This window comes from Pongo abelii, chromosome 15 (assembly GCF_028885655.2).
Source record: "Pongo abelii isolate AG06213 chromosome 15, NHGRI_mPonAbe1-v2.0_pri, whole genome shotgun sequence".
NCBI lineage: Eukaryota > Metazoa > Chordata > Mammalia > Primates > Hominidae > Pongo > Pongo abelii.
Window position 1 is genome coordinate 19,219,900 of NC_072000.2, and position 26,436 is coordinate 19,246,335.

Genomic DNA, 26,436 nt, shown 5'->3' on the forward strand with positions numbered 1-26,436 from the left:
ATACTGTTTCTGTAGTATCTGCAAAGGGTTACTTGGGAGCACAATGAAGCCTATAATGATAAAGGAATTATCTTCAGATAAAAACTAGGAAGAAGCTTTCTGAGGAACTGGTTTGTGATGTATGCATTCATCTCACAGAGTTAAACTTTTCTTTTGACTGAGCAATTTGGAAATACTATTTTATATAATCTGTGAAGCACCGTTTCATAGTGCAAAAAGGCCTATGGTGAGAAAGGAAATTTCTTCAGATAAAAACTGGAAAAAAGTGTTACAAGAAACTGCTTTCTGATGTGTGGGTTCATCTCACAGAATCAAATCTTTATTTTGATTGAGAATTTGGAAACACTGTTTTTGTAGAATCTGTGAAAGGATACTTGCAGCGCATTGAAGCCTATGGTGAAAAAGGAAATATCTTTGGATAAAAACTAGAAAGAACCATTTTGAGAAACTAATTTGTGATGTGTGCATTCATCTCACAGAGTTAAACCATTCTTTTGACTGAGCATTTTGGAAACACTCTTTTTGCAACATCTGTGAAACAAAATTAGGTAGCGCAGAAAAACATATAGTGAAAAAGTAAGTACCTTCAGATAAAGACTGGAAAGAAGCGATATGAGCAATTACTTTCTGAAGTGTGTGTTTGTCTTGCAGACCTAAGTCCTTATTTTGATGGAACAATTTCAAAACACTGTTTTTGTAGAATCTGTGAAGGGATATCTGGGAGCACATTGAGGCTGATGGTGGAAAAGGAAATATCTTCAGAGAAGAACTAGACATAAGCTTTCTGATAAATTGATTTGTAATGTGTGCATTCATCTCACAGAGGTAAGCATTCCTTTTGATTGAGCAGTTTGCAAACAATGTATTTGTAGAATCTGGAAAGGGATAATTGGTAGCACTCTGAGGCTTAGAGTGAGAAAGTAAATATGTTCACATAAAAACTAAAAAGAGAATTTTTGAAAAACTGCTTTGTGATGCGTGCATTCATCTCACAGAGTTAAAACTTTCTTTGATTGATCAGTTTGGAAACACTGTTTTTGTTGAAACTGCAAAGGTATATTTTGGAGCACCCTGAGGCCTATGGTGAAAAAGGAAATATCTTCAGAAAAAAAAGAGAAAGAACGTTTTGAGAAATTACTTTGTGACGTGTATGTTCAACTCAGAGAGTTAAATCTTTCCTTTGAGTGAACAGTTTGAAACACTGTTTTTGCAAAATCTGCGAGTGATATTATTTACCCAAAAGAAACCTGTGGTTAAAAAGTAAATATCTTCAGCTAAAAACTGTAAAGAAGAGTTATGAGAAACTGCTTTCTGATGGGTGCATTCATCTCAGAGAGTTAAGTCCTTTTTTGGATGGAACAGTTTGGAAACATTGTTTTTGTAGAATGTGCAAAGAGATATTTTGGAGTGCATTGAGGCCTATAGTGGAAAAGGGAATATGATCAGTGAAGAACGAGAGAGATTCCTTATGAGAAACTGCTTTGTGATGTGTGCATTGATCTCACAGACTTAAACATTTCTTTTGATTGAGTAGTTTGGAAACACTGTCTTTGTAGAATCTGCGAAGGGATATTTGGGAACACACTGAAGCCTGTGGTGAAAAAGAAAATATCTTTGGATAAAAATTAGGAAGCAGTTTTGTGAGAAACTGCTTTCTAATGTGTACATTCATCTAACAGAGATAAGCCTTTCTTTGGATTGATCAGTTTGGGAACACTCTTTTTGTAGAATATTCGAAAGGATATCTGGGAGCTCATGAGGACTATGTTGAAAAAGGAAATACCTTCAGATAAATCTAGAAAGAAGCTTTCTGAGAAACTGCTTTGTGATGTGTGTGTCCATCTCACGGAGTTAAGTCCTTCTTCTTATGGAACAGTTTAGAAACACTGTTTTTATACAATCTGTGAAGATATCTTTGGGAAGGCATTAAGACTATGGTGGAAAAGGAATTATCTTCAGAGAAGAAGTAGATAGAAGCTTTCTGAGACCCTGCTTTGTGATTTGTGCATTCTTCTCACAGAGTTAAACCTTACTTTTGATTGAGCAGTTTGGAAACCCTGTTTTTGTAGAATATGCAAAGGCATATTTGGGAGAACATTGATGCCTATGGTGAAAAAGGAAATATCTTCGGATAAAAACTAGAAAGAAGCTTTTTGAGAAAGCACTTTGTGATGTGTGCATTCATCTCACAGAGTGAAATCTTTCTTTTGATTGATCAGTTTGGAAACTCTGTTTTTGTAGAATCTGCAACAGGATATTTGGCAGCATATGAGGCCTATGGTGAAAAAGGAAATATCTTCGGATAAAAAATGGAAAGGAGTTTTTTGAGAAACTGCTTTGTGATGTGTGCATTCAAATCACAGAGTTAAACCTGTTTTTTGATTGAGCAGTTTGGAAACAGTGTTTTTGTAGAATCTGAGATGTGATATTTAGGCACACAGTGAACCGTATGGTGATGAAGGAAATATCTTTGGATGAAAACTAGAAAGAAGCTTTTTGAGAAACTGCTTTGTGATCTGTAAATTTATCTGACAGAGTAAAACGTTTTTTTCACTGAGCAGTTTGGAAACACTGTTTTACAAAATCTCTGAAGTGATATTATTTAATGTAAAAAAGCCTATGGTGAAAAAGGGAACATCTTCAGACAAAACATGGAAAGAAGTGTTATGAGAAATGGTTTTCTGATGTGTGCATTAATCTCACAGAGTTAAGTCCTTCTTTTCATGGAAGTTTGGAAACAGTGTTTCTGTAGAATGTGCGTAGGATATTTCACAGCACATTAAGGCCTATGGTGGAAAAGGAAATATCGTCATAGAAGAACTAGACAGAAACTTTCTGAGAAACTGCATTGCAGTGTATGCATTCATCTCACAGAGTTAAAACTTGCTTTTTATTGAGCAGTTTGGAAACACTGTTTTTGTAGCATCTGCAAAGGGATATCTGGGAGCGCATTGAAGCCTATGATGAAAAAGGAAATATCTGCGGATAAAAACTACAAAGAAGCTTTTTGAAAAACTACTTTGTGATATGTGTATTCTTCTTACACAGGTAAACATTTCCTTTGATTGAGCAGTGGAAACCCTGTTGTTTTTTTTGTATCTGCAAAGGGATATTTTGGAGTGCACTGATGACTATGGTTAAAAAAGAGATATCTTCAGACAAAAACTGCAAAGAAGCTTTTTGTTAAACTGTTTTGTGATATATGCATTCACCTCACTGAGTTAAACTTTTCTTTTGACTGAGTAGTTTGGAAACCCTGTTTTTGTATAATCTGCCAAGCAATGTTTGGTAGCACAAAAAGGTCTTTGGTAAACAAGGAAATATCTTCCAATAAAAACTGGGAAGATGTGTTATGAGAAACTGCCTTCTGATGTGTGCATTCATCTCACAGAGTTAAATCCTTCCTTTGATGGAACAGTTCTGAAACACTGTTGTTATAAAATATTTGAAAGGATATTTGGGAGTGCATTGAGGCCTAAGGTGGAAAAGGAAATATCTTCAGAGAAGGAATAGACAGCAGCTAGCTGAGAAACTGCTTTGTGATGTGCACACTCATCTCACAAAGTTAAACCTTTATGTTGATTGGGCACTATGGAAACACAGTTTTTGTAGAATCTGAGAAGCCATATATTGGATCGCATTGAAGCCTATGGTGAAAAAGGAATTATATTCAGTAAATACTAGAGAAAATCCTATTGAGAAACTGCTTTGTGATGTCTGCCCTCATCTCTCAGAGTTAAACCTCTCTTTTGATTGAGCCCTTTGGAAAACCTGTTTTTGAAGAATCTTCAAAGTTATATTTGGGAGCACACTGAGGACTATGGTGAAAAAGGAAATATCTTTGGACAAAAACTAGAAGAAATTTTTTGAGAAACTACTTTGTGATGGGTGAGTTTGACTCACAGAGATAAACTTTTCTTTCGACTGAGCAGTTTGGAAACACTGTTTTTGCAAAATCTGTGAAGTGATATTAGCTAGCACAAAAAAGCCTTTGGTGAAAAAGGAAATATCTTCAGATAAAAACTGGAAAGGACCATTTTGAGAAACTGCTTTCTGATGTGTGCATTCATCTCACAGAGTTAAGTATTTCTTTTGATGGAATATTTTGGAAACCCTGATTCCGTATAATCTGCGAAGTGAAGTTTTGTAGCACAAAAAGGCCTTCGGTGAACAAGGCAATAACTTCTGATATAGACTGGAAGGAACTGTTGTGAGAAACTGTTTTCTGATGTGTGTATTCATCTCACAGAGTTAAATCATTCTTTTGCTGAAACAGTTTGGAAACACTGTCATTATAGAATCTGTGAAGGGATATTTGGGAGTGCATTGAGACTTACGGTGGAAAGGGAATATCTTCTGAGAAGAACTAGACAGAAGCTATGTGAGAAACTGCTTTGTGATGTGTGCATTCATCTCACAGAGTTAAACCTTTTGATTGAGCATTTCAGAAACACTGTTTTTGTAGGATCTGCGATGGGATATTTCAGAGGGCATTGAAGCCTATAGTGATACAGTAAATGTCTTCAGATAAAAACAAGAAAGAATCTTTCTAAGAGACTGCTTCCTGATATGTGCCTTCATCTCATAGTGCTAAAACTTTATTTGACTGGGCAGCTTGGAAGCCCTGTTTTTGCAAAATCTACAAGAAGACATTAGGTAGTACAAAAACCCTATGGTGAAAAAGGAAGTATCCTCAGATAAAAACTGGAAACAAGCGTTAAGAGAAACTGCTTTCCAATGTGTGCATTCATTACACAGAGTTATGTCATCCTTTTGATGGAACAGTTTGGAAACACTGTTTTGTAGAATCTGCAAAGGGATATTTGGGAGTGCATGAGGCCTATGGTGAAAAAGGAAATATCTTTGGATAAAAACTGGAAGGAAGCTTTCAGAGAAACTGCTTTGTGATGTGTGCATTCATCTCACAGAGTTAAATCATTCTTTTGGCAGAACAGTTTGGAAACAGTGTTTTTATAGTATCTGCGAATGGACATTTGGGAGTGCCTTGAGGCCTATAGTTGAAAAGGAAATATCTCCAGATAAAAACTAGAAAGAAGCTTTATGAGAAACTTCTTTGTGAAGTGTGCATTAATTTACCAGAGTTAAAGCTTTCTTTTTATTGATCAGTTCAGAAACACTGGTTTTGTAGTATCTGCGAAGGGATATTCATGAGTGCACGTGGCCTATAGTGAAAAAGTAAAAGTTTTCAGATAAAAACTAGAAGGAAGATTTCTGAGAAACTGCTCTGTGATGTGGGCATTCAAATCACAGAGTTAAAGATTTCTTTTGATTTAGTAGTTTGGAAACACTGTTGTTTTAGAATCTGCAGTGGGATATTTGGAAGGTCATGGAAGCCTATGGTGATAAGCGAAATATCTTTAGATGAAAACTAGAAAGAAGTTTAAGAGAAACTGTTTGTGATGTGCACATTCATCTCACAGAATTAAACTTTCTTTTGACTGAACAGTTTGGAAACACTGTTTTTGCCAAATTTGTGAAGTGTTATAAGTTATCACAGAAAAGCCAATGGTGAACTAGGAAATATATTCAGATAAAAAATGGAAAGAAGCATGGTGAGAAACTGATTTCAGTGTGCTAATCTCACAGAGTTAAGTTCTTTTTTGGAACAGTTTGGAAACACTGTTTTTGTAGAATCTGAGAAGGGATATTTGGGAATGCATTGAGGCCTATGGGGGAAAAAGAAATAAGTTCACAGAAGAACTAGACAGAATCTTTCTGAGAAACAGCTTTCTGATGTTTACATTCAGCTAACAGAGTTAAACCTTTCTTTTGATTGAGCATTTTGGAAACACTGTTTTGTACAATCTGAGAAGAGATACTTGGGAGCACATTGAAGCCTATGGAGAAAAAGCAACTGTCTTTGGATAAAAAGTAGAAAGAAAGTTTTTGAGAAACTGCTTTGTGATGTGCACATTCATCTCACAGATTTAAAATTTTCTATTGATTGATCAGTTTGAAAACACTGTTTTTGTAGAATCTGTGGAGAGATATTTGGGAGCGCACGAGGCCTATGGTGGAAAAGGAAATAACTTCTAAGAAAAACTAGAAAGAACCTTTCTGAGAAACCACTTTGTGATGTATGCATTCTTCTCACAGAGTTAAACCTTTCTTTTTCTTAGGCAGTTTGGACACTGTCTTTGCATAATCTGTGAAGCAAATTTAGATAGCACAAAATGTCCTATAGTGAAAAAGGAAATAACTTCAGAGAAGCAATAGAGACAATGTATCTGAGAAACTGCTTTGTGATGTGTGCATTCATCTCACAGAGTTAAAACTTTCTTTGATTGAGCAGTTTGGAAAAAATATCATTGTAGAATCTTCAAAGGGCTATTTGGGAGTGCATTGAAGCTTATGGTGAAAAAGAAAATATCTTTGGACAAAAACAGGGAATAACTGTTATGAGAAAGTTGTTTCTGATGTGTGTGTTCATCTCACAGAGTTAAGTCCTTCTTTTGATCTAACAGTTTGGAAACACTGTTATTGTAGAATATGTAAAGAGATATTTGGGAGTGCATGGAGGCCTATGTTGGAAAATGAAATATCTTCAGAAAAGAAAGGGACAGATTCTTTTGAGAAAGTGCTGGGTGAAGTGTACATTTATCTCACAGAGTTAAAACTTTCTTTTGGTTGACCAGTTTGGAAACACTGTTTTATATAATCTGTGAAGGGATAATTGGGAGCACATGAGGCCTATGTTGAAAAAGGAAATGATGTCAGATAAAAACTAGAAAGAAGCTTTCTGAGAAACTGCTTTGTGATGTGTGCATTCTCCTCACAGAATTAAACCTTTCTTTTGATTGAGGAGCTTGGAAACATTGCTTTTTTTAGAATTTGCAAAAGGATATTTGGGAGCACAGTGATGTTTATGGTGAAAAAGGGAATGTCTTCAGACAAAAACTAGAAAGAAGGTTCTTGAAAAACTGCTTTATGATGTATGCATTCATCTCACAGGGTTAAACCTGTCTTTTGACTGAGCAGTTTGTAAACACTGTTTTTGTAGAATCTGCAAAAGGATATTTGGGAGCACGTTGAATCCTATGGTGAAAAAGGGAATACCTTCGGATAAAAACTAGAAAGACCCTTTTTGTGAAACTGCTTTGTGATGTGTGCATTCGTCTCACAGAGTTAAACCTTACTTTGATTGAGCAGTTTTGAAACACTGTTTTTGTAGAATCTGAAAAGGTATATTTAGGAGCTCCCAAAAGACTATGGTGAAAAAGGAAATATATTCGGGTAAAAACCATAAATAAAATTTTTGAGAAACTGTTTTGTGATGTGTGCATTCAACTCACAGAGTTAAAGTTGTTTTTTGATCGAGCTGTTTGGAAACACAGTTTTTGTAGAACCTGCAAAGGGATATTCGGGAGCACATTCACACCTATGGTTTAAAAAGAAATATCTTCACAGAAGAACTAGACAGAAGCTGGCTGAGAAACTGCTTGTGATGTGTGCATTCCTCTCACAGAGTTAAAACTTTCTTTTGATTGAGCAGTTTGGAAACACTGTTTTTGTAGAATCTGCAAAGGGATATTTGTGAGCTCTTTGAAGCCTATGATGAAAAAGGAAATAGCTTCGGATAAAAACTAGAAAGAAGCTTTTTGAGAAACTGCTTTCTAATGTGTGCATTCATCTCAAACAGTTAAATGTTACTTTTGAGTTAGCATGTTGGAAACACTGTTTTTGCAAAATCTGTGAAGGTATACTAGGTAGCATAAAAAGCCTATGTTGAAAAAGGAAATATGTTCATATAAAAACTAGAAAGAAGTGTTAGGAAGAACTGCTTTCTGATGTGTGTGCTCATCACACAGAGTTAAATCCTTCTGTTGATGGAACAATTTGGAAACACTGTTTTTGTAGAATCAGTGAAGGGATATTTTGGAGTGCATTGTTGCCTATGGTGGAAAAGGAAATATCTTCAGAGAAGGACGATACAGAATCTTTCAGAGAAATTGCTTTGTCATGTGTACATTCAACTAACAGAGTTAAACCTTTCATTTGATAGACCAGTTTGGAAACACTATTTTGTAGAATTTGCAAAGGGATATTTGGGAATGCATTGAAGCCTAGGTTGAAAAAAGAAATATCTTCAGATAAAAAGTAGAAAGAAGGTTTTTGAGAAACTGCTTTGTGATGTGTGCATTCATCTCACAGAGTTACAACACTCTTTTGATTAATGAGTTTGGAAAAACTATTTTGTAGAAACTGCGAAGTTGGGAGGATTCGAGGCCTAAGATGAAAAAGGAAATAACTTCAGATAAAACTAGAAAGAAGCATTCTGAGAAACTGCTTTGTGATGTGTGCATTCCTCTTACAGAGTTAAACTTTTTTTTTTGATTGAGCACTTTGGACACACTGTTTTTGCACAATCTGCAAAGGCATACTTGGCAGTGCAGTGATGCCTATGGTGAAAAAGGAAATATATTCTGTTAAAAAATAGAAAGATGATTTTTGAGAAATGGCTTTGTGACGTCTGCATTCATCTCACAGAGTTAAACCTGATTTTTGACTGATCACTTTGGAAACACTGCTTTTGTGGAATCTGCAAAGGGATATTTGGGAGTGCATGAGGCCTATTGTGAAAAAGTAAATAACATCAGATAAAAACTAGAAAGAAGTTATCTGAGAAACTGCCTTGTGGTGTGTGCATTCATCTTACAGAGTTAAATCTTTTGAATGAGCAGTTTGAGAACACTGTTTTTCTAGAATCTACAAAGGTATATTTGGGAGCCACAGAGGCCTATGGTGAAAAAGAAAATATCTTCGGAAAAAATAGAGAAAAGCTTTTTATAAACTGCTTTGTGATGTGGGCCTTCAACAGATGACGTTAAACCTGTTTTTTGATTGAGCAGTTAGACACCCTTTTTCTGTAGAATCACGATGGGATATTTGGGAGTGCATTGAAGCCTATGGTGACAAAGGAAATATCTTGGGATAAAAACTAGAAAGAAGCTTTTGAGAAACTGCTTTGTGATGTGTGGATTCATCTCACAGAGTTAAACCTTTCTTTTGACTAAGCATTTTGGAAACAATGTTTTTTCAAAATCTGTGATGCAATATTTGGTAGCACAAAAAAGCTTATGGTGAACAAGGAAATATCTTCACATAAAAACGGGAAAGAAGCGTTATGGGAAACAGCTTTCTGATGTGTGCATTCATCTCAGAGTTAAATCACTCTTTTGATGGAACAGTTCAGAAACACTGTTTTTATAGAATCTGCAAAAGCATATTTGCGAGTGCATTGAAGTCTATTTTGGAAAAGGAAATATTGTCAGAGGATAACTAGATAGAAGCTATCTGAGAAACTGCATTATGAAGTGTGCATTCATCTCACAGAGGTAAACATTTCTCTTGATAGATCAGTATAGATACACTGTTTTTGAGAATCTGCGAAGGTATATTTGGGAGAGCATGTGGCCTAGGGTGAAAAAGGAAATAACTTCAGATAAAAAATAGAAAGAAGCTTTCTTACAAGCTGCTTTGTGATGTGTGCATTCTTCTCATGGAGATAAACGTTTCTTTTGATTGAGCAGTTTGGAAACACTGTTTTTACAGAATCTGCAATTGGCTATTTGGGAGCACACTGATGCCTATAGTGAAAAAGGAAATATCTTTATATAAAAAGTAGCATTCAGTTTTTTGAGAAACTGCTTTGATATATGCATTCATCTCACAGAGTTAAACATTTCTTTTGACTGAGCAGTTTAGAAACACTGTTTTTGTATAATCTGCAAAGCAATGCTAGGTAGTGTGAAAAGGCCTATGGTGAACAAGGAAATATATTCGGATAAAAACTGGAAAGATGCATTATGAGAAACTACTTTATGATGTCTGTGTTCATCTCACAGAGTTAAGTCCTTCTTTTGATGGAACAGCTTGGAAACACTGTTTTTGTAGAATCTGCAAAGGGATATTTGGGAGTGCATTGAGGCCTGTGGTGGACAATGAAGTATCTTCAGAGAAGAATGAGACAGAAACTTTCTTACAAGCTGCTTTGTGATGTGTGCATTCATCTCACAGAGCTAAAAATTTCTTTTGATTGAGCAGATTGGAAACACTGTTTTGGTAGAATCTGTGAAGGCATATGTGGGAATGCATTGCATCATAAATTGAAAAAGAAAACATCTTTGGATAAAATCTAGAAAGACACTTTTTAAGAAACTGTTTTGTGATGTGTACATTCATCTCACAGAGTTAAACTTTCTTTTGACTGAGCAGTTTGGAAACACTGTTTTCATAGAATCTGTGAAGCATACTTCAGAGCACATTGAAGCATACTTCAGAGCGCATTGAAGCCTATGGTGAAAAAGGAAATATCTTCAGATAAAAACTAGAAAGAAGCTTTTTGAGAAACTGTTTTGTGATGTGTAGATTCATCTGACAGAGTTAAAACTTTCTTTTGATTGATCAGTTTCAAATACACATACAAGCTGTGAAGGGATATTTGGGTTCACACGACTTCTATGCTGAATAAGAAAATAACTTCAGATAAAAATTAGAAATAATCTTTGTGAGAAACTGCTTTGTGAGTGTTCATTCATCTCACAGAGTTAAAACTTTCTTTAGATTGTGCAGTTTGGAAACACTGTTTCTGTACAATCTGCAAAGGGATATTTAGGAGCAAATGAGGACTACGGTGAAAAAGGAAATATCTTCAGATAAAAAATTGAAAGAAGCTTTCTGAGAAACGTCTTTGTGATGTGTGCATTCTTCTCACAGAGTTAAGTCCTTCTTTTGATGGAACAGTTTGGAAACATTTTTTTAGAATCTGTGAAGGGATATTTGAGTGTATAGATCCCTACTTTGGAAAAGGAAATATCTTCAGAGAAGAACTAGACAGAAGCTATCTGTGAAACTGCTTTGTGATGTGTGCATTCATCACACAGAGTTAAACCTTTCTGTTGATTGAGCAGTTTTGAAACACTGTTTCTGTAGAATCTGCTATGGTATATTTGGGAGTGCACTGTGGTTTATGGTGAAAAAGGAAATATCTTCAGATAAAAACAGGAAAGAAGGTTTTTGGGAAATTGTTTTTTGATATGTGCATTCAACTCAGAGAGTTAAACTTGTTTTTTGATTGAGCAGTTTGGAAACACTGCTTTGTAGAATCAATGACAGGATATTTGGGAATGCTTTGAAGTCTACAGTGATAAAGGAAATATCTTAGGATAAAAAACAGAAAGAAACTTTTTGAGAAAGTGCTGTGTGATGTGTGCATTCATCTTCCAGAGTTAAACCTTCCTTTTGATGGTGCAGTTTGGAAAAACTGTTTTTGCAAAATCTGCGAAGCAACATCAGGTAATGCAGAAAACACTATGGTGAAAAAAGAAATATCTTCAGATAAAAACTGGAAAGAAGTGTTATGAGAAACTGCTTTTTTGATATGTGCATTCATCTCACAGAGCTAAGTCCCACTTTTAATGGAACAGTTTGGAAACACTGTTTTTGAGGAATCTGTGTAGGGATACTTGGGAGTGCATTGAGGCCTATGTTGTAAAACGAAATATCTTCAGAGAAAATTAGACAGAAGCTTTCTGAGAAACTGGTTTGTGCAATCTGAATACCTCTCACTGAGTTAAAGCTTTCTTTTGATTGAGCACTTTGGAAACACTGCTTTTTTAGAATCCACGAAGGCATATTTGGGAGCACATTGAAGCCTATGGTGAAAAAGGAAATATCTTTGGATAAAAAGTAGAAAGAATCTTTTTCAGAAACTACTTTGTGATATGTGCATTCATCTCACAGAGTTAATACTTTCTTTTTGTGATCATTTTGGAAACAGTATTTGTAGACTATATGAAGGGATATTTGGGAGCACAAGAAGCCTATGGAGAAAAAGGAAATATCTTTGAATAAAAACCAGAAAGAAGCGTTTTAAGAGACTGCTCTGTGATGTGTGCATTCAACTCACAGAGTTAATCTTTTTTTTTTCATTGAGCAGTTTGGAGTCACTGTTTTTTTAGAATCTAGAATGGGATATTTTGGCTCACATGGAAGCCCATGATGACAAACGAATTATCTTTGGATAAAAACTACGAAGAATCTTTTTGAGAAACTGCTTTGTGTGTGTGCACTCTTCTCATACTGTTAAATCTTTTTGTGATTGAGCTGTTTGAAACAATGTTTTGGCAAAATAGGTGAAGTGATCTTATGTAGCACCTAAAAGCCTATTGTGAAAAAGGAAATATCTTCAGATAAAAACTGGAAAGAAGCTTTATGAGAAACTGCTTTCTGATGTGTGCATTCATCTCACAGAGTTAAGTACTGCTTTTGATGGAAGAGTTTGGAAGCACTGTGTTTGTACAATCTGCGAAGGGATACTTTGGAGTGCATTGAGGCCTAAGGTGGAATAGGAAATATCTTCAGAGAAGAACTAGACAGAAGCTTTGTGAGAAACTCCTATTGATGTGTGCATTCATCTAGAAGAGTTGAACCTTTCTTTTGATAGACCACTTTGGAAACACTGTTTTTGTAAAATCCGTGAAGGCATATTTGGGAGCGCATTGAAGCCTAAGGTGAAAAAGGAAATAATTTCGGATTAAAAATTAGAAAGAAGATTTTTGAGAAACTGCTTTGTGATGTGTGGATTCATCGGACAGAGATAAACCATTGGTTTTGATTGATCAATTTCAAAATACTTGTAGAATTGGCGATGGGATATTTGGGAGCAAACGTGGCCTCTGGTGAAAAAGATTAACTTCCGATAAAAACTAGAAAGAAGCTTTCTGAGAAAACGCTTCATGATGTGTGCATTCATCTCACAGTATTAAGCCTTTCTTTCAATAGGGCAGATGGGTAAAACTGTTTTTGTACAAACTATGTAGGGATATTTTGGAGCACATGAGGCCTATGATGAAAAAGGTAATATCTTCAGATAAAAACTAGGAAGAAGCTTTTTGAGAAACTGCCTGGTGATGTGTGCATTCATCTCACAGAGTTAAACCTTTCTTTTGATTGATCAGTTTGGAAATTCTGCGATGGGATATTAGGGAGCATATGATACCTATAGTGAAAAAGGAAATAACTTCAGATAAAAACTAGAAAGAATCATTCTGTGAAACTGCTTTGTGATGTGTGCATTCATCTCACAGAGTTAAACCTTTCTTTTGATTGCGAAGTTTGGAAACACAGTTTTTGTACAATCTGTGAAGGGATATTTGGGAGTCCATTGAAGCCTATGGTGAAAAAGGAAATATCTTCAGATGAAAACTAGAAAGAAGCTTTTTGAGAAACTTCTTGGTGATGAGTGCATTCATCTCACAGAGTTAAACGTTTCTTTTGATTGAGCACTTTGGAAACGCTGTGTTTGTAGAATCTGCGAAGTGATATTTTTTAGCTCATGGGGAGTATCGTGAAAAACGAAATAGCTTCAGACAAAAAGTAGAAAGAAGCTTTTTGAGAAACGGCTTTATGATGTGTGCATTCATCTCACAGAGTTAAAATTTCTTTTGTCTGAGAAGTTTTTAAATACTCTTTTTGTATAATTTGCAAAGTGATTTTCAGTAGTGCAAAAAGGCCTATGGTGAACAAGGAAGTATCTTCAGATTAAAACTGGAAAGAAGGGATATGAGAAACTGCTTTGTGATGTCTGCATTCATCTCATAGGGTTAAATGCTTCTTTTGATGGAACAGTATGGAAACACTGATTTATATAATCTGCAAAGGGATATTTTTGAGTGCATTGAAGCCTATGGTGGAAAAGGAAATACCTTAAGAGAAGAAATAGACAGAAACTATGTGAGATACTGCTTTGTGATGTGTGAATTCATCTGACAGAGTTCAACCTTTCTTTTGATTGAGCAGTTTGGAAACACTGTTTTTGTAGTATCTGAGAAGGGATAATTGGGAGCACATGAGGCCTATGGTGAAAAAGGAAACAACTTCAGATAAAAACAAGAAAGATGCTTTATGAGAAACTACTTTGTGATATGTGCATTCTTCTCACAGAATTAAAAGTTTATTTTGATTGAGCAGTTTGAGAACACTGTTTTTGTAGAATCTCTGAAGGGATACTTGGGAGTGCATGAGGTCTATGGTGAAAAAGGAAACAACTTCAGAAAAAAACAAGAAAGAAGATTTATCAGAAACTGCTTTGTGATGTGTGCATTATTCTTACAGAGATAAACGTTTCTTTTGATTGAGAAGCTTGGAAACACTGTTTTTGTAAAATCTGCAAAGGGATATTTTGGAGTGCATGAGGTCTATGGTGGAAAAGGAAATATCTTTGGATTAAAAACTAGAAAGAAGCTCTTTGAGAAACTGCTGTGTGATGTATGCACTCATCTCACAGAGTTAAAATTTTCTTTTGACTGAGCAGTTTGGAAACATTGTTTCTGTATAATCTGTAAAGTGATCTTCAGTGGTGCTAAAAGGCCTATGGTGAACAAGAAATTATCTTAAGATAAATACTGGAAGTAAGCATAATGAGAAACTGCTTTCTGATGTGTGCATTCATCTCACAGAGTTACATACTTCTTTTGATGGAACAGTTGGGGAACTCTGTTTTTGTAGAATTTGGGAAGGGATATTTGGGAGTGCATAGAGGCCTATGGAAAGGAAATATCTTCAGAGAAGAACAAGATGGAAGCTTTCCAAGAATCTGCTTTGTGATGTGTGCATTCATCTCACAGTGTTCAACCTCTCTTTTGATTGAGCAGTTTGGAAACTCTGTTTTGTAGAATCTGCAATGAGATATTTTGAGCACATTAATGCCTTTGGTGAAAAAGGAAATATCTTCACATAAAAACTAGAAAGAAGCTTTTAGAGAAACTGCTTCGGGATGTGTGTATTCATCTTACTGATTTAAAACTTTCTTTTCATTGAGAAGCGTGGAAACACTGTTTTTGTAGCATCTGAGAACGGATATTTTGGAGTGTATGTGGCCTATGGTGAAAAAGGAAATATCTTCCGATAAAAGCTACAAAGATTTTTCAGAAACTGCTTTGTGATTTTTGCATTCAACTCACAGAGTTAAACTTGTTTTTGGATTGAGCAGTTTGGAGACACTGTTTTTGTAGAATCTGTGAAGTGATATTTGGGAGCACATTGACGCCTATGGTGATAAAAGAAATATCTTTTGATTAAAACTAGAAAGAAGGCTTTTGAAAAACTGCTTTGTGATGTCTGCATTCTTGTCACAGAGTTAAACCTTTCCTTTGACTGAGCAGTTAGGAATCACAGTTTTTGAAAAATCTGTGAAGTGATACTAGGTAGCACAAAAAAGCCTAAGGTCAAAAAGGAAATATCTTCAGATAAAAACTGGAAAGGAGCATTATGATAAACTGCTTTCTAATGTGTGCATTCATCTCACAGAATTACATCCTTCTTTCAACAGAAACAGTTTGGAAACACTGTATTTGTAGAGTCTGTGAAGGAATATTTGGGATTGAAGTTAGGCTTATGAAGGAAAAGGAAATAATTTCAGAGAATAACTAGACAGAATCTTTCTGAGAAACTGCTTTGTGACATGTGCACTCATGTCACATAGTTAAACATTTGTTTTGACTGAGCAGTTTGGAAACACGGTTTTTGCAAAATCTGTGAAGTGATATTTGGTAGTGTAAAAAAACCTAAGGTGAAAAAGAACATATCTTCATATAAAAACTAGAAAGAGACTTTTCTTCAAACCACTCTGTGATGTGTGGATTCACCTTACAGAGATAAACCTTTCTTTTGATTGATTAGATTGGAAGCACTGTTTTTGTAGAATCTGTGAAAGGATATTTGGGAGTTCATGAAGCCTATCATGAAAAAGGAAATAACTTCAGATTAAAAACTAGAAAGAATGTTTCTGAGGAACCACCGTGTGATGAGTGCATTCTTATCACAGAATTAAACGTTTCTTTTGATTGAGCAGTTTGGAAACACTCTTTTTATAGATCTGCAAAAGGATATTTTGGAACACACAGATTCCTATGCTGAAAAAGGAAATATCTTCAAATAAGAACTAGAAAGAAGCTTTTTGAGAAACTGATTTGTGATGTACGCATTCATATCAGAGTTAAACTTCAATTTTTACTGAACCAATTCAAAACACTGTTTTTGTATAATCTGCGAAGTGATGTTAGGTAGCACAAAAATCTTATGGTCATCAAGGAAATATCTTCAGATAAAAACAGGAAAGATGCATTATGAGAAACTGCTTTTAAAAGTGTGTGTTCATCTCACAGAGTTAAATCCTTGTTTTGATGGAAAATTTGCAAACACTGTTTTTACAGAATCTGTGAAGAGATATTTGGAAGAGCATTGAGGCCTATGATGGCAAAGGAAATATCTTTAGAGAAAAACAATGCAGAAGCTATCTGAGAAACTGCTTTGTGATGTGTGCATTCGTCTCACAGAGATAAAACTTTCTTTTGATTGAGTAGTTTGTAAACACTGTTTTTGTAGTATCTGCAAAGCTATATTTGGGAGTGCACTTAGGCCTATGCCAAAAAAAGAAACATCTTTGGATAAAAACTAGAAATAAACTTTTAAGAAACATCTTTGTGATGGGTGTGTTAAATTCAGAGTTAAACCTGTTTTTTGAATGAGGAGCTTGGAAACCCTCTTTTTGTAGAATCTGCGATGGGATATTTGGAAGCACATTGAAGCTAAAAGTGAAAAGGGAAATATCTTCAGATAAAAAATGGAAAAAAACTTTTTGAGAAACTGCATTGTGATGAGGGCATTCATCTCACAGAGTTAAATCTTTCTTTTGATTGATTAGTTTGTAAACACTGTTTTTGTAGAATCTGTGAAGGGATATTTCAGAAAGCACTGACGCTTATGGTGAAAAAGCAAATAACTTCGTATAAAGTCTAGAAATTAGCTCTTTGAGAAACTGCTTTGACATGTATGCATTCATCTCACAGAGGTAAACTTTCCTTTATACTGAGCAGTTTGGAAACATTGTTTTTATATAGTCTGTGAAGCAATGTCAGGCAGCACAAAAAGGCCTATGGTAAACAAGGAAATATTCTCAAACACAGGAAAGAAGTGTAATGACAAACTGCTTTCTGATGAGTGCGTTTCATTACTAGGTTAAATCCTTCTTTTGATGGAACAGTTCAGAATCACTGCTTTTATAGAATCTGCAAAGTGATATTTTGGAGCACATTGAGGCCTATGGTGGAAAAGGGAATATCTTCAGAGAAGAACAACAAATAAATTATTAGAGAAAATTCTTTGTGTTGTGTATATTCATCTCACTGAGTTAAAGCTTTCTTTTGTTTGAGAAGTTTTGAAACACTGTTTTCGTAGTGTCTGCAATGGCATCCTTGGGAGCAAATTGAGGTATATGGTGGAAAAGGAAGTATCTTCAGATAAAAACTACAAAGAAATTTTTGAGAATCTGCTGTGTGATGTGTGTGTTTAAATCACATATTGAAATATTTCTTTTGATTGAGCAGTTTCTAAACATTGTTTTTGTAGAATCTGTGAAGGGATATTTGTGATCCAATTGAGGCCTATTTTTAAAGAAGAAATAACAACAGAGAAGAAGTAGAAAGAAGATTTCTGAGAAACTTCTTTGTGATGCTTGATTCATCTCACAGAGGTAAAGCTTTCTTTTGATTAATCAGTTTGCAAACACTGTTTTTGTAGAATTTGTGAAGGGATATTCGGGAGCACGTTGCAACCTATGGTGAAAAAGGAATTATCTCCAGATAAAAAAAAAATAAGTAGCTTTCTGTGAACAGATTTGTGATGTGTGCAGTCATCTCTGAGAGTTAAAGATTTCTTATGATTGAGCAATTTGGAAACACTGTTGTTGTAGGATCTACATCACAATACTTGGGAGCGGATTGAGACCTATGGTGGAAAAGGAAATATCTTTTGATAAAAACAAGAAATAAGCTTTCTGAGAAACTGCTTTGTGATGAGTTCACTCAACTCACTGAGTGAAATCTTCCTTTTCATTGAGAAGTTTGAAAACAGTGTTTTTGTAGAATATCTGAAAATATTTTTTGGAGTTCAGGGATAATTTTGAAATCATTGAGGCCTATGTTGAAATAGGAAATATATTCTGATAAAAAATACAGAGAGTCTTTCTGAGAAATAGCTTAATGATGTGTGCATTCTTCTCACACAGTTAAAACTTTCATTTTATTGATCCGTTTGGAAACACTGTTTCTGAAGTATCTGCAAAGGTATTTTTGGTAGTGCATTGAGGTCTATGGTGGAAAAGGATATAAATTCAGAGAAGAACTATACAGCAGCAATATGAGAAAATGCTTTGTGATGTTTGCATTCATCTCACAGAGTTAAACCATTCGATTGTTTGAGTAGCTTGGAAACACAGTTTTTATAGACTCTGTGAAGGGATATTTGGAAGCGCACTTGGTCTATAGTGAAAAAGGGTATAACTTCAGATAAAAACTACAAAGAAGATTTCTGAGGTACCACTTTGTGGTGTGTGTATTCTTCTCACAGAGTTAAACGGGTTTTTTAATTGAGCAGTTTGTAAATACTGTTTCTGTAGAATCTACAAAGGTATATTGGGGAGCACAAGGAGGCCTATGTTGAAAAAGTAAATATCTTCGGATAAAAACTAGAAAGAAACTTTTTGAGAAACTGCTTTATGATATGTGCATTGAACTCACAGAGCAAAACCTATTTTTTGATTGAGTAGTTTGGAAACACTGTTTTTATAGAATCTGCAATGGTATATTTGGGAGCACACTGAGGCCTCTGGTGTAAAAGGAAATAACTTCAGATAAAAACTAGAAAGAAACTTTTTGAGAAACTCCTTTGTGACGTGTGCATTCAATTCTCAGAGTTAACCCTTTGTTTTGATTGAACAGTTTGGAAATACTGTTTTTGTAGTATCTGTGAAGTGATGTTAGGAAGTGCAAAAAGGCCTATGGTGAACAAGGAAATATCTTCAGTTAAAAACTCGAAAGAAGCATTATGAAAAACTGGTTCTGATGTGTGTGTTCATCTCACAGAGTTACATCCTTCTTTTGATGGAACAGTTCCTAAACACTGTTTTATAGAACCTGCAAAGGGATATTTTGTAGCACACTGAGGCGTACGCTGAAAAAGGAAATATCTTCACATAAAAACTAGACAGAAGCTTTCTGAGAAACTTCTTTGTGATGTGTGCATTCATCTCATGGAGTTGAAACTTTCTTTTGATTGAGGAGTTTGGAAACACTGTTTTGTAGAAACTGCAATGGGATATTTGAGAGCGCAATGAAGCCTATGGTGGAAAAGGAAATATCTTTGGATAAAAACTAGAAGGAAGTTTTTGAGAAACTGCTTTGTGATGAGTGCATTCACCTCACAGAATTAAACATGGCTTTTTGATTGAGCAGTTTGGAAACACTGTTTCTTTGTAATCTGCGAAGTGATGCTAGGTAGCACAAAAAAGACTGTGCTGAAAATGGAAATATCTTCAGATAGAAACTGGAAAGAAGTGTTATGAGAAACTGCTTTCTAATGTATGTGTTCATTTCACAGAGTTAAGTCCTTCTTTTGATGAAACAGTTTGGAAACACTGTTTTTATAGAATCTGTGAAGGGAAAATTGGGAGCGCATTGAGGCATACAGGGAAAAAGGAAATATATTCGGATAAAAAATACAAAAAGCTTACTGGCAACCCACTTTGTTATGTGTGCATTCTTGTCACAGATTTATACATTTCTTTTGATTGAGCAGTTTTGAAACATTTGTTTCATAGAATCTGCAATCTGATATTTGAAAGTACTGTTAGGCCTATGTTGGAAAAGGAAATATCATTGGAAAAAAACTAGAAAGTAGCTTTTTGACAAACTTCTTAGTGATGTGTGCATTCATCTCATATAGTTAAACATTTCATTTGTCTAAGCAGTTTGGAAACACTGTTTTTGTGTATTCTGTGAAGCAATATTAGGTAGCTCCAAAAGCAATGATGAAAAAGCAAATATCTTCAGACAAAAAATGGAAAGAAGTGTGATGAGATACTGCTTTCTCATGTGTGCATTCATCTCACAGAGTTAAGTCATTCTCCTAATGGAACAATTTTGAAACACTGTTTTTGTAAAATATGTGAAAGGATATTTGGCAGAGCTTTGACGCCTGTGGTGGAAAAGGAAATATCGTCAGAGAAGAAGTAGAGAGAAGCTTTCTGATACACTGCTTTGTTATGTCAGCATTCATCTCACAAAGTTAAACTTTCTTTTGGTTGGGCCTTTTGGAAACACTGTTTTTGTAGAATCTGCGAAGGGATATTTGGGAGCTCTCTGAAGCCTATGGAGAAAAAGGAAATATCTTCAGATAAAAACTAGAAAGAGGTTTCTTGATAAACTGCTTTGTGATGTGTGCATTCATCTCACAGAGCTAAACCTTTCTTTTGATAGAGCAGTTTGGAAACACTGTTATTTTATAATCTGCAAATTTATATTTTGTAGCACAAAGTGGCCTGTGGTGAAAAAGGAAATATCTTCAGATTAAAACTGGAAAGAAGCTTTCTGAGAAACTCCTTTGTGATTTGTGTATTCTTCTCACAGAGTTAAACATATCTATTGATTGACTGTTTTTGTAGAATCACTGGAAACACTGTTTTTGTAGAATCAGAAAAGGTATATTTGGGAGCACTTTGAAGCCCAGGGTGAAAACGGAAATATATTTGCATAATAATAAGAAAAGCTTTTTGAGAAACTGCTTGCAATGAGTGCATTCATCTCACAAGTTTAACTTGTTTTTTATTGACCAATTTGCAAAAACAGTTTTTGTAGAATCTGAGATGGAGTATTTGGGAGTATGTTGAAGCCTATGATGAAAAAGAAAATAACTTCTGATAAAAACTAGAAAGAAGGTTTTTGAGAAACTGCTTTGTGATGCGTGCATTCATCTGACAGAGTTAAACTTTTCTTTTGATGGAGTACTTTGGAAACACTGTTTTTGTATAATCTGTGAAGTGATATTAAGTAGCACAAAGAGGTCTATGGTGAAAAAGGAAATATCTTCAGATAAAAACTGGAAAGAAGCTTTCTGAGACACTGCATTGTGATGTGTGCATTCATTAAACAGTGCTAAGTTTTTCGTTTGATGGAGCCATTTGAAAAACCAGAAAGAAACTTTTTGAGAATATCTACATTCATCTCACAGAGTTTAAACATTCTTTTCATTGAGACTTTTCGAAACACTTTTTTTGTAGAATCTGTGAAGGGATATTTGGGAGTGCATTGAAACCTACAGTGAAAAAGGAAATAACTCCTGATAAAAACAAGAAGGAAAGTTTCTGAGAAATGGCTTTGTGATGTGTGCATTCTTCTCAGAGATTTAAATGTTTCTTTTGATTGAGCACTTTGGAAACACCGTTTTTGTAGAACCTGCAAAGGGATATTTAGTCATGGACTATGTCTATGGTGAAAAACAAATATCTTCAGAAGAAAAGTAGAAAGAAGGTTTTTGAGAAACTGCTTTGTGATGTATGCCTTCATCTCACAGGGTTAAACTTTTCCTTTGACTGATCCATTTAGAAACACTGTTTTTTTATAATATGAGAAGTGATGTTAGTGCAAAAAGGCCTGTGGTGAACAAGGAAATATCTTCAGAAAAAAATCTAGAAAGAAGCGTCATGAGGAACTGCTTTCTGATGTGTGTGCTCACATCACAGAGTTAAAACCTTCTTTTGATGGAACAGTTAGGAAACCGTGTTTTTATAGGATCTGTGAAGGGATATTTGGGAGCACATTGTGGCTTATGGTGGAAAAGGAAATGGCTTCAGAGAGGAATTAGAAAGAGACAATCTGAGAAACTGCTTTGTGATGTGCACATTCATGTCACACAGTTAAACCATTCTTTTGATTGAGCATTTTGGAAACACTGTTTTTGCAGAATCTGCAAAGGGATATTTGGGAGTGCACTGAGGCCTATGGTGAAAAAGGAAATATCTTTGGGTAAAAACTAGAAAAAAGCATTTTGAGAAATTGCTTTGTGAGGTGTGCATTCAACTCACAGAGTTAAACCTATTTTTTGATTGAGCAGCTTCAAAACACTGTTTTTGTAGAATCTGTGAGGTAATATTAAGTAGCACAAAGAGGCTTATGGTGAAAAAGTAAATATCTTCAAATAAAAACTGGAAAGAAGCTTTCTGAGAAACTGCATTGTGATGTGTGCATTCTCCTCACAGAGTTAGATGTTTCTTTTGATTGAGGAGTTTAGAAACACTGTTTTTGTAGAATCTGCAAATGGGAGCACAATGACACATAGGATGAAAAAGGAAATATCTTCAGATAAACATAAGAAAGAAGATTTTTGAGGAACATTCTGCTATGTGTGCATTCATCTCACAGAGTTAAACTTGCTTTTTACTGAACAGTTTGCAAACACTGTTTTTGTGGAATCTGCGATGGTGTATTTGGGAGCACTTTGAAGCCTATGGTGAAAAAGGAAATATCTTTGGATAAAAATTACAAGGATGCTTTCTGAGAAACAGCTTTGTGATATGTGCATTCTTCTTACAGAGTTAATGTTTCTTTTGATTGAGAAGTTTGGAAAAACTGTTTTTGTAGAATCTGCTAAGGCATATTTGGGAGCACACTGAGGAGTATGGCGAAAAAGGACTTATCTTCGGATTAAAACTAGAAAGAAGGTTTTGGTAAACTGCGTTGTGATATATGCATTCACATCATTGAATTAAAGTTTTCTTTTGACTGAGGAGTTTGGAAACGCTGATTTGTATAATCTGTGAAGCTATGTTTAGTAGTGCTAAAAGGCCTATGATGAACAAGGAAATATCTTATGAAAACTGGAAAGAAGCATTATAACAAGCTGCATTCTGAAGTGTGTGTTCATTTCACAGAGTTAAATCCTTCTGTTGGAACAGCTCAGAAACAGTGTTTTTATAGAATATGTGAAGGGATATATGAGAGCGCTTTGAGGCCTATGGTGGAAAAGGAAATATCTTCAAAGAAGAACTAGACAGAAGCTATCTCAGAAACTAGTTTTTGATGAGTGCATTCATCTCACAGAGGTCAACCTTTCTTTTGATTGATCATTTTGAAAACACTGTTTTTGTAGAATCTGCAAAGGGATATTTGGAGTGCATTGAAGCCTAGGGTGAAAAGGGAAATATTTTCAGATAAAAACTAGAAAGAAGCTTTTTGAGAAATGGCTTTGTGATGTGTGCATTCATCTCACAGGGTCAAACCTGTTTTCTGATTGAGCAGTTTAGAAACACTGTTTTTTTAAGAAACTGCCAAGTGATATTTGGGAGTATATGAGGCCTATGGTGAAAAAGGAAATAACTTCAGATGAAAACTAGAAAGAAGCTTTCTGAGAAACTGCTTTCTGATGTGTGTAATCTTCTCTCAGAGTTAAACCCGTTTTTGTATTGAGCAGTTTGGAAACACTGTTTTTGTAGAATCTGCAAAGGGATATCTGGGAGTGAATTGAAGCCTAAGTTGAAAAAGGAAATATCTTAGGATAAAAACTAGAAAGAAGATTTCTGAGAAACTGCTATGTTATGAGTGCATTCATCTCACAGAGTTAAACCAGTTTTTTTATTGAGCAGTTTTGAAACACTAATTTTGTAGAATCTGTGAAGGGATATTTTGGAGCACATTAACGTCTATGGTGGAATAGGAAATATCTTCAGAGAAGAACTAGGCAGAAGCTTTCTGAGATACTGCTTTGTGAAGCGTGCATTCAACTCACTGTGTTAAACCTTTCTTTTCATTTAATGGTGTAAACACTGTTTTTGTAGAATCTGTGAAGGGAGGTATAGAAGTGCATTGAAGTCTATTGGGAAAAAGGTATACTTTGGAGAAAAACAAGAAAGGAGCTTTTTGAGAAACTGCTTTGTGATGTATGCATTCATCTCGCAGAGTTAAACTTTCCTTTGACTGAGCAGTTTGGAATCACTGTTCTTGTATAATCTGTGAAGCGATCATATGTAGTGCAAAAAGGTGAAAAAGGAAAAATCTTCAGATAAAAACTGGAAAGAAGCATTATGAGAATCTGCGTTCCAATCTGTGCATTCATCTCACAGAGTTAAATGCTTCCTTTGATGGAAGAGTTTGGAAACACTGATTTTAGAGAATCTGTGAAAGGATATTTGGGAGTGCATTGAGGCCTATAGTAGAAAAGGAAATAACTTCAGAGAAGAACTAGACAGAAACTATCTGAGAAACTGCTTTGTGATACAGGCATTCATCTCACAGAGTTAAACCTTCCTTTTGTTTGAGATGTTTGGAAACACTGTTTTTGTAGTATCTGCAAAGGTATATTTGGGAGCACACTGAGGCCTATGGTCAAAAAGTAAATATCTTCAGATAAAAAGTAGAAAGAAGATTTTTGAGAAAGTACTATGTGATGTGTGCATACAACTCACAGAGTCAAACCTGTTTCTTGATTGAGCGTATTGAACCACTGTTTTTGTAGAATCTGTGAAGGGATATATGGGAGCGCATTGAGGCCTACTGTGGAAAAGGAAATATCTTCAGAGAAGAACTAGACTGAATCTTTCTGAGAAACTTCTTTGGGATGTGTGCCTTCATCTCACAGAGTTAAAACTTTCTTTTGATTGCTCAGTTTGGAAACAATGTTTTTCCAGAATCTGTGAAGGGATATTTGGGAGCACATTGAAGTCTATTGTGAAAAACGAAATATCTTCAGATAAAAACGAGAAAGAAGCTTTTTTTCAGAAATTGTTTGGTAATGTGTGCATTCATCTCACAGATTTAAAACTTTCTTTTGATGGAACAGTATAGAAACATTTTTTTTCCAAAATTTGTGAAGCAATATTAGGTAGTGTGAAAAAGCCTATGGTGTAAAAGGAACTATTGTCGGATAAAAACTAGAAATAAGATTTTTGAGAAACTGCTCTGTGATGTGTGCATTCAACTGGCAGAGTTAAACCTGTTTTTTGATTGAGAAGTTTTTAAACAATGTTTTTTCTAGAATCTTCCAAAAGATATTTGGGAGGGCATTGAAGTCTATATTGGAAAGGAAATCTCTTCAGAGAAGAACTAGACAGAAGCTTTCTGTGAAACTGCTTTGTGATGTGTGCTTTCAGCTAACTGAGTTAGACTTTTCTTTTGATTTAGCAGTTTGAATACACTGTTTTTGTAGAATCTGCAAAGGGATGTTTTGGAGCGCATTGAACCCTAGGGTGAAAAAGAAAATATCTTGTGATTAAAACTAGACGAAGCTTTTTGAAAAAGTGCTTTGTGATGTGTGCATTCATCTCACAGAGTTAAAACTTTCTTTTGATTAATCAGTTTAGAAATACAGTTTTTGTAGAATCTGCTAAGGAATAATTGGCAGTGCACGTAGCCTATGGTGAAAAAGGAAATAACTTCAGATAAAAACTAGAAAGAATCTTTCTGAGAAACAATTTTGTGATGTGTGCATTCTTCTCACAGAGTTAAAGGTTTCTTTCAATTGAGCAGTTTGGACACACTGTTTTTGTAGAATCTGCAAAGGGATATTTGTGAGTGCAGAGAGGCCTATGTTGAAAAAGTAAATATCTTCAGATAAAAACTAGACAGAAGCTTTTTTAGAAACTATTTTGTAATGTATGCATTCATCTCAGAGAATTAAACTTTTCTTTTGAATGAGTAGTTTGGAAACATTGTTTTTGTATAAACTCTGAAGCGATGTTAGGAAGCACAATAAGGCCTATGGTGAACAAGGAAATATCTTCAGATAAAAACTGGAAAGAAGCATTATGAGAAACTGATTTCTGATGTCTGCATTTGTCTCACAGAGTTAAATCCTTCTTTTGATGGAGCAGTTCAGAAACACTGTTTTTATAGAATCTGCGAAGGAATATTTGGGAGCGCATTGAGGCCTAGGGTGAAAAAGGAAATATCTTCAGATAAAAACTGGAAAGAAGCTTTCTGAGACACTGATTTGTGATGTGTGCCTTCATTTCACAGTTTTAATCTTTCCTTTGATGGAGTCATTTGGAAATACCCTTTTGGACGGGGCTGCGAAGAATTATTTTGGAATGTGTCGAGGCTTATGGTGAAAAAGGAAATATCTCCAGATTAAAAACTAGAAAGAACCTTTCTGAGACACTGCTTTTTGATGTGTGCATTCATCTCAAAGAGGTAAATATTTCTTTCATTGAGCAGTTTGGAAACACTCTTTTTATAGTATCTGCAGAGATATTTTGTAACACACTGAGGCCTATTGTGAAAAAGGAAATAACTTTGGATAAAAACTACAAATAAGCTTTCTGAGAAACCCTTTTGTGATGTGTACCTTCTTCTCACAGATTTAAATCTTTCTTTTGATTGAGCGGTTTGGAAACTCTGTTTGGAGAATCTGCAATGGGATATTTGAAAGTGCAATTAACCCTATGGTGAAAAAGGAAATATCTTCTGTTAAAAACTAGAAAGAAGCTCTTTGAGAAATTGCTTTGTGATATGTGCATTTATCTCACAGAGTTAAAATTTTCTTTTGATTGATCAGTTTGGGAACACTGTTTTTGAAGAATGTGCGAAG